The sequence below is a fragment of the Clinocottus analis genome, unplaced genomic scaffold (assembly GCF_023055335.1).
Source record: "Clinocottus analis isolate CAN_PGR_092001 unplaced genomic scaffold, fCliAna1.0.p SCAF_2, whole genome shotgun sequence".
Classification (NCBI taxonomy): domain Eukaryota; kingdom Metazoa; phylum Chordata; class Actinopteri; order Perciformes; family Cottidae; genus Clinocottus; species Clinocottus analis.
Window position 1 is genome coordinate 12,356,297 of NW_027175931.1, and position 14,981 is coordinate 12,371,277.

General features: G+C 41.2%; 1 protein-coding gene across 1 annotated transcript in view; it reads right to left on the reverse strand.

Moving 5' to 3' along the window:
- arhgap35a (Rho GTPase activating protein 35a) overlaps positions 1-12,282 on the reverse strand; it is a 55,372-nt gene extending 43,090 nt beyond the window's left edge. The window contains exon 1 of the mRNA XM_068584425.1: positions 11,630-12,282. The gene's annotated coding sequence lies outside the window, so the exon portion shown is untranslated. The remainder of the gene's footprint in view (positions 1-11,629) is intronic.
- Between the last annotated feature and the right edge of the window lie 2,699 nt (positions 12,283-14,981).

Below are 14,981 nucleotides of genomic sequence, written 5' to 3' on the forward strand. Positions count from 1 at the left end.
ATTGAATAGAAGACGAGCATTCACTATATGACCAGGTTACCGTTACACATTTGGAAACCCGGAGGAAACCCAGATATGCTAGCTGCAATTCTATTAGTCAGTAAAGCAAAAATGTGATGAATGAATTATGAAATTGGGTTTTTGACAATTGCGATCTGCATTTTCCCTCTTTCTGGAGATTTTCGAGATTAAACAATAAGCAAGTAACTGTTAGTTACAGCGGTACTAATGATTAACACTCGGAAATGAAGCCTGACATCTAAAATGCTTCATGATAATCATGCCTCAAACGTTTAGAAACCTGGATCATGTTATGATCTGTCTAAAAGAACATAATTAACAGGGTTTTTCATGTTCCTTTCATGGTCTCATCTCGAACATGAACAAAACCAACTGTAAAACTGCTCTGCATGTTAAAATACTGCTTACAAAAATGTCTGCAACGGGCAACAACATTCCCCAAATACGTTCATTATCGAGCAGGACTATCGTTGCAAAGACAATAAATTTGTGTGACATCAGACATGCCTAACTGCCATATGTCATCGCAAAGTGATGTGATTTAGTAAAAGTTGGCGGTAGCTGTAATAAAACAGAGGAGCTCAATGGGAGTTTCCCCAACCAGGCAACATTCTCCACCTCAGGCTCACAGGATGACAGCAACACTCCCTTCTGTTCCAGTGTCTACAGGTTTCTCACTTCGTCATCTTCTTTATTCCTGCCTCGATTAAGTTTTATCTTTCTTGAATCCACAAACACTATCATCCAGATACTGAGGCAGGATGTACAGTATTATCTTCTGTGTGATTTCAGACAGTCAAGATAGCCGCTGCCAAAACTCATCCATCTTGTTAAAGTGGACAAAAATTTAAAAAAAACACCAGATTGAAGAAACTAATTTGCTGATGTCACACAAGTGGCCTTAGAACAAAATGCACAGAGCGTCTCTTTCTGACACCCACTCATCTCATTCACTCGGGGTGTGAGGCCCCTGGGCTGAAGAAATCCGGTCCACTGCATACACACAAATAAGTGCACAACATGCGATTTGCATAACAAAAAAGATAGACTAAAAGAAATAAAGAACAAAAGAAAAGAAAGAGAGCGAAGTAGAGGCTAACAGCTACAGAGAGGAGAAGAGGAGAGCAAGGTAGTGATGAAGAGATAAAGTCAAAGCCTGACTGATGTAGTGAAGAGAAAGAGAGTGCGGGACTTGGAAAGAAGGGAGAGATGAAGAGAGAGCTGCTATCTGATAGAAGGGATTTGCCCTTCCCTGGAACAGTAATTTACTAAAGCCATTCTACAGAGGCCCATCAGTGGTGATCTGCTGGCAGATTAGACGACAAAACCTCATCCCTTGCTTTCCCCCCAGCCAATCAGCGCTGGGCAGCGAGCACAGAGGATGAAGGGAGGACACAGGAGAGAGGGGCAAAATGTCCTGTCTGTTGAATTTAGGGGGGCCACATACGCAAACACGGTCACACACACAAGTGATTGGATTGGAGTCGGCGTGATTGCTGTTGCATTTTCTCTCACCCTCAGGATACAGCTAACACTGCTTGGTTGCAAGAGCTGGGGATTTGTCATTTATAATCAGTTTTATGCTCTTGTTTCCTCTGCGCTCGCTTGTGCTTTTTGCAGTTTGTATCCTGCCCTGAAGGCCCTCATAGCATTCCTCTGTTGTGTTGGTCCAGCCGCCCCCCCTCCCCCTCCCTCCCCTCTCATGCCTCCCTCTCTGTCTGTCTCCTCCTAGTCCCTCTCCATGCACTGCAGAGGCCCGTCTAGTGTGCCCCAGCTGTGCAAGCAGTAGGAGCTGTTTACCATGCTACATCATCAGGGAGCCCCGGGAGCACCGCCCAACACGCTCAAAGAGCACTCACAACCTTGTTTCGCACACAATGAACATTACAGAGCCTCTGAACAAGTCAACGACCCAGCATGCACTAAAACAACCTTTCAACAGGAAAGCCAATCTCAATTTAGCATATTCTTGACCACGTTGTCGTAAAAACAAGAGAATTCTGCGAGTTTAAAAATATAAAATACTGCCGATAACAATTCAAACTCAAATCTGTCGGCCTTGTGGTTCACCTAATTTTTTCGGTAGCTTATAGATATATACGTCATATACACCCATGACTGAGCTCATACAGCCCTAACCATCTTTATCCTGCCTCTCCATCTCAGACATGCGAAAAAAACAAACAAAGTAGAACAACAGCATCCCTCTGCCATCCATGCTGCTGTACCCAACCTCACGCGAGACCAGAGGATCTCCAGAGGACCTAGGGGGAGGACTGACATCACTCACCCATGTCTTCTGTCAACTATGACCTCTGGAGTGGAGGGGGGGGAGAGAAAGAGAGGAAAGGACAATGGCCTTGATGTAAGGCCTGCTCTGTGGTCGAAAAGCAGAATACTCTCAGAGTTGCACAATTTCCTCGAATCTGATCCACAATGGCCAAACACTGAGGGAGTAGGGACAGATCGGCTCATTTGACATAGTTGTACAGCAAAAACTGAACTGTTGTGGATGGCAGTTTCTGTAAAACATAAAATGTGTTGAAATAGAGTTTGCTTAGAGCTCAAACAATGCGTGCGCTCCAGTGCAATACTTGTTGTGGTTCAAGGGCAGGCTAAACTAGTCTCAGGCACTGGTTTGGTTGGTTCTAGAAGTGCTTTGCAATCAAAACAACATGACAAATGATCCACCGTGTTTATGGCAACAACTAAGCTGATGGCTTCAACATACTTTTGAGATTCAGAGTCACCTCTTTCTGATTCTTCATCTCTCTGGCACATGCATATACATACTTGCACAATATACTAAACACAGCAGGTGGTTGAAATAATGGAAGGATCAACATCCCTATAATGATTGTGTTGGTGTTATACTCTGGCAGACATCTGACAGAAAAACTCATAAAAAATGGAAGGTAATTGCCAATTACTGCTATCACAGTGAGTCTGAATGTTTCCAAGATTACCACAACAGTGGAAACAGTGACATGACCAGCATACTGCACAGCTTTGTTTAAAATGTTTGTGTATTTCACTAACGATATTCAATACATACATACATACATATGGTTGAGATGAAGCCTTGTCGTAGTACTCAGACAATACTTAAGTTGAGAAGTAGAAGAGATTTTCACTTAAAAACTCAAACAACTCATCCTTCTCAAGAGACTTTAAATCCATCACACTAATTTCCAAAGGTGCTCATTAGCCGTGTTTTAAAGCTTCATCTGGGTATTCTTGGAGGAAGCAGAGACATAATAACTACCTTGATTGGACTAAAGATCTGCTGGCTTGACGGTAAACTTCAATAGGAATGCTATCAGCTCGAGTTCACATGTTCCAACATGGGCAAACGCTTCATTTTTTTGATAAACCCTTTTTGTTCAATCTATCCACCACGATAGTAAGTGATTCAGGAAGGGGATTCAAGTATTACTCATGTAAAAGTACATCCATCCTCTAATAAATCTCTTTTGCGTAATGTATCTTAAATTTGATGTCAGGAATGGAGCTTGTGATCCATGGCAAGGACAAATTCCAACCACAATATTATGATGTCTGTGAGCTTATTTAACTTCTCTCTTGATCGTTCAAAGATATTCTTCTCATTGACCGGTGTAGCGTCAACACTTGAGAACAAAATAAATTCTTCATCAGTATTTACCACAGTCATTGCAGGGCGAATATACCATTAGTCATTCAGAGTAATTAATGATTAACTGCTTTGCCTTTTAGGAGTATCTACATGACCGAAAACACAACAGTCTGCATGAACAAATACTGTTTGAACAGCTTCCCTCTTGGTTGGGACCCATTTGGAACAAATGGTCAAGTTCAATGGCATTCACAAATTTAACACCGCATAGGAGTACACCATCTATCAATCATATATAACAATAGATGACATATATAAATTTTTTATGAAATATTAAAGTTGTAATGAATCCATTAAGTGCAATCATGTTTCATGCCACTTCAATTTTACTTGTAAAAGTGAGTTTATGTGCCATGGGGAGTATTACACAGCCTGTAAAAACAGTAGCTGGCTCTGGTGGAGCTTGGACACTAATGAGTTGCATTGTAGGAGATGTAAGATCTGGTGTTTTTTTAAACTTGACTCATACTCAGGACAAATAGTTAGTGCCTCTGCTGCACATATTTTTAGCATTATTTTTTTAATTAGTCCTTTGATGTTTCCGACATTTATGGCAATTAATAACTGAAATAGCAGGAGTACCCCTTTAAGGAATGCAAATCATTTTTACATGACTTAGGAAGGTAAATTAGACATTTCATCTTTAAAGATCGCATCTACCTGTACAAAGAGCAGAATTTAAAAAGGTAAAGACGATAATTCTGGTCTCCCCTCTTATCTCCCCACTGTGCCCACAAAGTGATCCAAACTCAAACATTTCAGTGGAGATAAGGTCTCTGTGGAAATCTCAGATTGCAATGTAACTAATGTAAATGGCAATGTAACCGATACCAAACTGAACTACCTAGAACTCATCTAAAGTGATGACAATGCCAGTGGTCCGTCAATGTTTTCATACTCATGTTTCACTAAAGATTAGTCCATGTGAGGTTCACCTCTCTCTCATTTTCTTTCTGGCATTCACAGGGACTAACGCTACAACCGGCCCGGCTCGCAGCTCGTCTGGACCTGACAAACTGCATTCACGACGACCTTTTCCCTCATTGGGCAAAAAGATCTGCATTCTCTTCTCTCCGATGACTGTGACTAATGCGAGCCGTGGTGTGGCGAGGCCATCCTCTCCCTGAACAACCCTCAAACCAAAAACAACTGAGAAATGTTTACATTCTTCCCCCATATTTCCCGTACTTTTATCTTCACGACTTAGGACATTCATAAAAGTCAGCAAAGGAAGACGCAGGAATTGTGCAGACTCAGGTTTGCGGGGATTTGCAACCAAAGATGATGTATTCAAAAGTATAATTAGAAACTCCAGCAAAAGCTAAATATTGTGAGGCTGTCTTCATTCTGAAACATTTAACTACCTCATGTTTGTGACTCATGGACAGTAACTTAATTAGTATACGCAATCCCACCTCTACTACTTATGCCATAGTCTGTCCTTGGCTGTGTTAACAGTTTACTCAGTGTGAGGCTGAATGCTTTTCAACTCTTGAACTGAGATGGGAGACTTTTTGAGTTAAAAAGCCAAACTTATGAGTAATAGGTTGTGAATTGAGACATGTTTCCCTAGTCCTCATTGGAACGTTACAAAATGGTGGATCCTTAGGAGCTGCTGGAGCACTGCAACAGGAAATGAACTCTGACATAAGAGCTGTGGACCTTGGGGCCCCAACTGCATCCTGGGAAATTACGGCACTGAGAAGAGAAATGACCCATGTCACCCCATGAAAACCCAACTCTGAGCTAAATCCATTAACAATTCTCTAAAATGGCAACAGGATATATATCTTTCTGGCATTCATAGCAGCCTTTTCGAATTGCCTCATTCAAGGCGATTCATCACTAAGATTATTTATTATGCACAAACAAATGTGCTGTTTGCCCAACACCCTTAACAATGAGAGCAACAAGGTCAAAACCAGGCCAACACAGAGACTGGCACACTGGCGGAAAATATGATTTGCCTTTCTTTCATGCAGATGGACCAACCAGCACCACATTAAAGATAGCCAACAAGAGAAAGAAACCAGAGAGGGAGTTGGGACAGAATGACAAAGCTCACATCCTAAGATAGCAGAGCGCAGTACCATTTGGCTCAGGCTGCTTTGGGTGTGCCTCCTCTATCGGTAAAATCCATCTCTCCCTCCGACGACGCCGTTCTCCGTTTTATGGCCGTTTTCCCAGCCGTGAGACAATAGTATGGACATCATTAGCTAAGTGGTGGCTGGATGACAGGCAATGGCGCTGCAATCGATAGCGGCAGGCCAAGCCATTCACAAGCGGAGCAGTGCTTACTCATCAGCCCCAGCTTGGGCTAGAAACTGGGACACAGCCAGATAAGGGATGTGGAGGTGTCGGGGGCTCGCTGCCTGTGATAACAAATGGATATACAGCCACCTTATCTTCTCACCTTAAAGAGAATATGATGTCCACTGTCACACAGCTGTCTAGTGTCCAGAACCACTCTGACAGTTATGTTATGAGGATGAGGAGTGGTCAGCCAGTGTTGGATACACTGTGCGTGCGGAGCCATATACATACTACAATTCAGATTTGGGTGCTACAAGTTAGCCACTTTCAATGCAAATTTTCAAACTTTCGATGTTGAGTTGCTTCAACCGTGAATACTAAACAATAACAGCCACATCATATTGGGAAATGTTAAAATGCCTGGGGCAAGCTCCAAGTTAGGAATACCTAATCACAACATTGTAGAACATGCCCCTTGTCCAAATACAAGGGGTTTGTGTGTCCTTTTGTGTGGTCGTGTCTCCACATAGTCACTGGGGAGAGGCCACAGGCCACCACAGTGGTGGCCGGATCCCCCTGAAGTGGCATCTGAGATTAACATCTAGTGACAAGGTGGCGCCCTCCCTGTGTCCTTAACCACCGGTGACTGTAACATCGCACTGTGCTCAAGGACACAACATTTGAGCGATGGAAGGGGCCATTGTAACAGAAATAAAAACAGAGATTCTGTGAATTGTGAAAAAGAAATGAAAAAGAGTAAGCGGAGCGGCAACCCGACAAATCAATAGCGCTTCAGAGGTGTTTGAGAAAAGAAAGAAAAACGTGGGGTTGAGTGAGGTACTTCAGAATCAGCTTTAATGGCCATGTAAATTTGCAAATACATGGAATTTGACGCCGGTTCACTTTGCTCTTCGTACTTATATACAATAAGCAAGATAAAAAGAAAAAGGCTTCTGATTGATGTTTATCAATCTGTGATTAAACCTGCCAACTTTAATTAAAATACGTTGGAAGAACACCTTTCTGTCTCCCACTCTCCCCCTCTTTCTGCTCTCCTTGCATGCTGCAGGTGTACAAAGACACTTCCAATAAATTGTCAGAATGCTGGGCCGAAACAGCATGTGGAGTAGGAGTCATCATTATAAAAAAAAAAAAAAACATGGCGGGGTGACAGGAAAACTTAACATCATGTTCCTGCCTTGTTCCAAAAGTAGTTGTATATTAACATGGCATAAATCTAAACACAAAGAAGGAGTTACAACTCGCAGTAGATGCACTTTATATTAGTATTGCCAAAACATATCTCCATGGCTCTGCACAGTTTGCAAACTGCTACACACTAATATCATTCTGATGCAATATTTTACAGGACACCAAATATTGTTATGGCTAAGGTGTAAAACTTAAATTAAAAAAAGGAAATAGCTGTAGTTAGTCACACAACCTGGTTTAAATTACAATGTTTACAACAGTTAGAGGAGAGAAGCTGAGGATTTATGTTATTTTCTCATCCTCACTTGTAATATTATACCTAAAAAGGAGCAGCTTACGAGTGCAGCCAGTCTTGCGTAGATAACACCCCACCTCAGAGCGTCTCAGTCACACCGAAGTTGCTGTTACAGGAGCCTTTCCGGAAGGAATGAATCCTACTGATGATACCCACAGATATATGATGTAAGGACGTACCCAAGCACTGAAAAAAATGAATGCAGAAGGTCTCCTATTGGAAAGGTCCACTGTAGGTAATCAGAGAGATGTACCATCATAAGCAAAATAATAAATCCAACACACTCTCTACATTTGAAAAGGATAGACATGCATTGAGCGCTGAGCACAATTTTTACTCTACTACTGAGCTTCCTACTGAACCAACAAGTTGTAAGAAAGTTGTATGTAACACTGACTCACTCAAAAACAATTAGAGGCTATTTTACCCTGAACACTATAACGGTGATATGTATGACTAGCCCCTCTTTTCAGACCAGACGCCTACTCAACGTAAACCTGGGAGAACTTAAAAGGAGGGACACACTTTTTACATGTGATTATGGAAGCAGTCGTCCAACTTCTTGAAGTAATTTCATTGGCAGTGACTCAACAATAACATTTTAACTACAGACATGCCGAGTCATGGAATTCAGCTGTGGCAAATTGCCAAGCAGCAGGGTTACCTATGGCTGTCATTGATTGGTTAATCCCTGAGCAGAAAGGGCACATAGCACGATCACAGCCTGAAGCTGGCTGCTTGTGTTTTACTCTCATGCTTGTAGCTTATTTTCTCCTCCAACTGACTACCTGCTTTGTTGTGTCACTCTCTTCCTGTTCCTAGTTTATCCCCTCATGTTCCCCCTCTACAGCTCTTCCAAATTACCATAGCCCATTAGCCTTGCCCCTCTGTTGTGTAATTGTATCTGGAAAAGCAAAGCAGGGCCGCTCACGTCCAGAGGTCACCATTCCTCTGAGGCTTACATCCTGGTCCTTCATCTCCATGGTCACCGTGATTCCAAATAGTGTCTTTTTTTTCTTCCCTCAGGAAGAAACATGAAGGCTCATTAAAATTATCCCAACATGGCACTATGGCCACCATTCAAACCATTAATCATATCTAAACGCCCATACTTCCCACTAGCCTTAACCATTAATAATGCATTGGCATTGGAAAAGCAATACCATAATACAGTGTGCTTGAGATTGAGAGTAAATGCAATCTTTATTACTGATTGATTTTAATAAAAATGACATACAAACTTCTTTGGTGAACCATTTGTTATAAAGGGGTCTCTGGCATAGGAGTATTAGTGATATGTTCTCATCATTTTGTTCCATAAAATAAAAACAAGGTGTAACCACCAATGCTGATTGGGGGTCGGTTCCCTCATAGATAAGTCGGCCATTCAGGATATGTATTTAAAGTGGCTTTAAAAGAGAATAGGGGCACACGACAGAGCCCTTTATATCAAGCTGTCCCCATCTGCAAATCTGTAATGAGCATGGGAGCTGGACCAGTGAGGAGAGAAGGGAACCTCAGTTCAACTGAGGCAGGCGCACTTTCTAATGGAAATTCAGATACAATCATCCCAGAATGCACTTCTCTCTGCCTAATAATCGGCCACTAGAACAAGGCAGCTATTGAGAGGAGAGTGACTGTAATCTGGTCCACCAAACTCCAAAGCTGCCCGCTATAATTAGCTCTTTTCTCCATCAAACACAGGCTTACACTGACTCACAAGCAAACCTCTCCTGCGATACAAGAGAGGCGAGATTTGTTAAACGGCACATTTTCAGATGAGCAGGGACATTTTCCATCCCTGGCATACGGGGTCACTCTGCGTTGACAAGTATGCTAGCTGTGAAATCGTCAAAAGAGCGAGAGACCACCGTTTCATTCAGCGGCACTGTGTTTTATAGGAGAGAAAAAAAGCCGGGGCTGACATGGAAATAATATTGTATGGTTCAAGTTTTCAAATTAAGTGACACTATAATCAAAATACCTCACAGCTGGGTTTACTGATTTAGAACACGTTTTACACTTCAGGGCTTAAGTACTCTCCGGTGGCCTTTATCATTTGATTACTGTGTTGAGAAATCATATTGAAGAGAAAGGAGGACTACTAGAATATACTTGATATAAAAGGATTAGATATCCCATCACTCTTTCCGTTTTTCCTTGTTTTTCTATGTTTATCTGTCCACATAATACAGGACAGAATCTCACTTCCAGTGCCCTCATCAAAGGATATTTCCACATCTCTGGCCTACATCCTGACGAACAAAGCCTGCCCTCCTCTAATCCCAGGAACATGTTCTAGCCCAGGGACAAACCGCACGATCCGCAGCCCAAAGACAGGGCTGAGTGGGAATGCTGGTAGCTAGCCTGCTGCCTGGACAAATGGCACGGCCATTAGGGGAAGAGGAGGCTTCCTGGAGAGGTGTGACTGCACTGCATATGGCCCAATCAAGCAGAGAACAGAAGTGCTGACAGCTGCTAATGCATTTACCTGAGAGCAAAGAGACCGTCTTGCCAAGGAAAGTGTGTGCACTCGTGTTTACTTCCTCCATGGCATGGTCGTCCCAATAAGGTTGATTAAGAGCAAAGATCAAAAAGCACTCAGTCAAAGGAAAGCCAGCAAATGCAGGGACATGAGTCAACTTATTTGCCTGGTAAGGCCGTAAAATCCACATCATAAATCCATGATGAAAGGAAGGTTCCAGTTTTGAACATGTCCCTTCTATCTGGCAGTGACACAGCAGTACAGTAGACCACAGCCCTCCCTGTGTTAAGGCCATATCACAAACCCACACAGACATTCCCCCACTTATCTCATTCTCTGAAGTCTTTCACAGTCGATCTTAAATCGATATTTCAGAGGCAGGTGGAAAGACCACTTCGAAATGAAAGTACTGAAGTCCAGTGGAAGGACTGAGAAAAAGGGAGTGGCTGGCAGGGCAATGACCACTTTGCAGTGGAAGTGAGGTTAGGCCGTAACACAGTGACAAATTCCGTCACAAGAAAAGATTAATGGGGGTGTTAATTATGATCATTAGGTCACCTTAATCAGTCGGCCTGTACCTTGTCTTACAACATGACGGGGTCGACAAGCAGTCAAGTTAGATATCCACAACTGAGATGTTGATAGTTGGTAGAAATGGCCACATGTATACGTATATCCAGTTTTAGTAGATTTCACAGGTACAGTTAAACAGGAGCAGACGACAGTTACCTTCAGGCAGGGCACATGCACATTATCTAACTGTGTCACCAGGGAGCAGCTTTGATGTTTGCAAAGTTAGTGAGGCATTTAACAAAGAGGAAATAATCACTCAAACATTTCAACATGTAAGAGTGTGTGTAATATATATATATATATATATATATATATATATATATATATATATATATATATATATATATATAAGGCATATACATATACATATATATATATATATATATATATATATATATATATATATATATATATACATATACATATATGCATATCACACACACACACACACACACACACACACACACACACACACAATGATCTAAAACTGATTAGGACCATGGTTTCTGGCCACTAAATTGCTCAACATTTTAAATAAAAGCACAGGCAGCAACATTTCACAATTTACAACTCCACAAAACCTCAATCTAGATCATAACATGAATAAATACACACAAAAAGAAATGCAGCATCAAACAGTTGTTTGCCAGCCAACACAAACCTCCTAATTCCCCCTCGGCCAATTGAAAACCCGTATTGCTCCTTATATTAAAAGGCGTACAGGGGAGTTTCTCCAGGCCTGACAAGACCAATGCATTCCAGGTGTTGAACAAACAATTTTAATGTTTGGACAAGATCCATTTTTTATGACCCACCTTTCTCCTCTGTGAACTTCCCCTTTAAAACATGCACGGGGCCAGCGTAGCCTCCATTAGAAACAGGTCGTATGTGTGTACACGCATGCATCGCCATTAGAATAATCATTACTATTAAGGGCTTCAGATCTCTCCAGCCTCAAACTTGAGGGACTGGGGTTGACTCCCAGTTTTTTGTTATTCGCAGCACTCCGTATTAACCCACGCTGCCATACAGGGAGGAGGTCGACGCCTGAAAATATCGTTTCGCCAGTTTCAAATTGTCCATTCCCGTGTATTATTTGGTGCAAAAAGAAGAGTGTCTCGTGTGGTCTACATACCATAGCATTCCTCTCTCTGTCGTCCGCTCCTTCCTTTCTTTCTGTCGCTGCTCCTCTGCTCACAGCCGGGCGAAAGACTTTAAAAAACAGATTAAAACACTTCCTACCAGCACTGACATCGATTATTTTCCGCCTGTTAAATTAACAGGCTATCTGTCCATTGCGTCTCCCACCCTGCCCATTGAGCGCTCGTGTTCATCAGACTGAAGTTTTCAGAAACGAGATGCGTATCTCTCTCTGTCTTTTGGAGAGGAGGGAAAAAAAGAAGAAAAAAAAACTAAATTGTCGTCAGGAAAAGAAAAAAAATGCAGCTCGAACTCCAGTCTTTTCACCGCGACTGGAAACGAGGAGAACCAGGGGAGGCGGCGTGAAAGCGCTGTTTCGGTGTTTTTTTCCCTTCTTGATTCAACCACCACGTTGTTTTCAGCAATTATTATTTCCTTTGTTGTGTCAAAAATAAAGAATCCGTAAGAAATGCGATTAAAAGCCCTGCCTTCATTTACCGAAGCGCCACTTTTAGTGTACAACAAGATCCTGCGAAATCGTTGCAGACTCCTTTCTAATATTAAGCCCCTTATAGGCGAAATGTGTGACGGTGTGTAGAAGTCTATTTTTTTTTCCAGCTTCACAATAATGGCGGACCTTCTCCCGAATCCAGCATCTGCCCTATTCAGAGAGAGAGAGAGAGAGAGAGAGAGAGAGAGAGAGAGAGAGAGAGAGAGAGAGAGAGAGAGAGAGAGAGAGAGAGAGAGAGAGAGAGAGAGAGAGAGAGAGAGAGAGAGAGAGAGAGAGAGAGAGAGAGAGAGAGAGAGTCTCGCCCAGCGGTTCATTGACACAATTACAACAAACACGCACTCTGTTTATAAAGAAATTTCAACGTGAACACTATTACTTTTTTTAATCACTTATAATTGTGTTTAAACACGTCACATACATAACAAAAATCACATTAGCCAAAAAGCCAGAAAATGTCTCTCTGGATTTAGTTTTTTTTTCCTATTAGTATTTATTTTGTGAGTTTAAACATTGATATTTTTTTTGTACCAATCAGTGGACAAATCCACTAAAAACATAAATACATATCTGCAATAATGACTGAACACTTATGTACTCACACGCCAAAACTTTTTTTCTCTAAACTATATGTAGGCAAGGCAAGTTTATTTGTATAGCACATTTCAATAACAAGGCGATTCAAAGTGCCTTACATACAACCATTGAAAGCAAAATATAATGCAGATTTTAAAACAGTTAACTTATGAAAAGATTAAAACAGTCAAGAAGCAAAATAAAATGAATAAAAGTTGCAGTGCAGTTTAAGAAATAAAGTGCAGTAGTGAGATGCAGCAATTGAATCTGGTTCAATTAAAGGCAACAACCAACAGAAAAGTCTTCAATCTGAATTTGAAGGAGGTGAGGATCTCAGCAGACCTGCAGCATTGTACAACTACAATGTTAAGGTACATGCATGAGTGTTTCTGTACTTTGTACTTATACTTTCACTACATTTCATTTTAAGAAATAATGCATTGCTATTCAAATACTTCTACTTGTATTATTGTATTACTGTTGAAACAAACAACAAAAAGTACATAATTGACGGTCAAGGTATATATGTCACAATAACTTCCTTTATGACACTAATATACAAGGTAAAGATAAGGGGAAACCCCTGCTACCGTTACCATTAACACACATATATTATAAACTTTGTTCATCTTGTGATGGATCATTTATCAGTCGTTCTAGCTCATCGATCTCAGAATTGGCTGATTTAAGTGTCCAGCAGTGTTATAACAGCCATATTCTGTATTAAGTACATCTTGCTACTTCAAGCACATTGATACTAAAGCAAAAGAGGACTTTTACTTATAATGTTATATTTTTACATAAAGGTATTACATCTGTCTCCACTGACAATTAACATATACAATGTTTGAGGATTTTATCTTGGGCCTACAGTAATATTCCCGCTTTTACACAAACGTCCAATAAATAAAAAGTTAAACTTAAAATTGAATGTGCATCAGACTATTAGTCAAGGTCCCACCGTGTTTCTGCAATGCTGTTTAGCGACAGGAAGAAGAAAAAAAACATCATGGCATCATGATTGTAATTAATTGACTTTTTTTGTGGCCCATTTGCCTCTTGGCCTCAAGTTTCACACACAATTTCCTTTCACAACTGATCCCTGTTTTCCTGTGCAAACTCAAACATTTGTCATCTCTTTTTTGTTATGTCACGTGGCTACATCACTAGTAATAGATTCATTGAGCTGTTACCCACAAGGACTCCTACCTCAAACCGTATCAAACACCACAGAGGGAAAATATTGAACACTTTTTCCCAGGGAAAAAAACATTTATATCACAATTATATATGTTATGAGCAGAGTTGTCCACATGGTACAAGACTGGTTGTAAAGTTTGTCATTCGATTTTAATATACAATGAAACATTTTAAATCCTGAAGTATTTCTTCTTCTCTGTAGGACAATGCAACAACTTCATACTTGGAGAAATGTTGGCAATGTTGTACAAGACAACTGTGTGTACCAACAGCTCAAACAAATATCTAGTGTCTGGCTTTGGAACTTTATCCTGGAATTTTACCTCATCTCCCCCTGATAGTCTTTCCTATCTGGTGATCTGGTCAGATATGAAAACAAATACTTGGGATGTAAAACCCAATTTTTTTATTTGAAATTGAATTTCACACGTTAGAGGATTGGCTGCACAGTGGTGCGGTGGCTATACTGTCACCTCACAGGGTTCGATTCCCAATCCCGGGTGGTCCTTCTGTGTGGAGTTTGCACGTTCTCCCCGGTTTCCTCACAGACATGCAACTTAAGTTAACTGGAGACTCTAAATTACCCTCAGGTGTGAATACAAGTGCAAATGGCTATCTGTCTCTGTATGTGCCCTGCAATAAACTGGTGACCTATACAGGTCACCCAATGTCAACTGGGATCAGCTCCAGCAACCCTAAACAGGATTTGGATAATGGAATGGAACATTAGAGGATAGTTAGGAGTGAAACACTGCATCATTGAAGCCATACAGACATCATATCAGAGGTTTCTCATCCAAGTTACAGTATCCCACCTCCTGGGCGGTTGAATAGCAAAACCAAAACATTAAAAAAAAAATATTTGTATAAGTATACATGTCAGATTTTTTGTGTGCTTTGACAGGGAAATGTGAACCAATATGAAATAAACAGTCAGTCAGGGTTCAAAGTGCACTGCCCACCTTTTGAATAAGTCCACACAATTCTGTCCAATCACATTAGTCACCGTGTCCTAAGTCATATTTGCATGGCCCCAATCACACAGCGCAAGATTAGCAGGGGT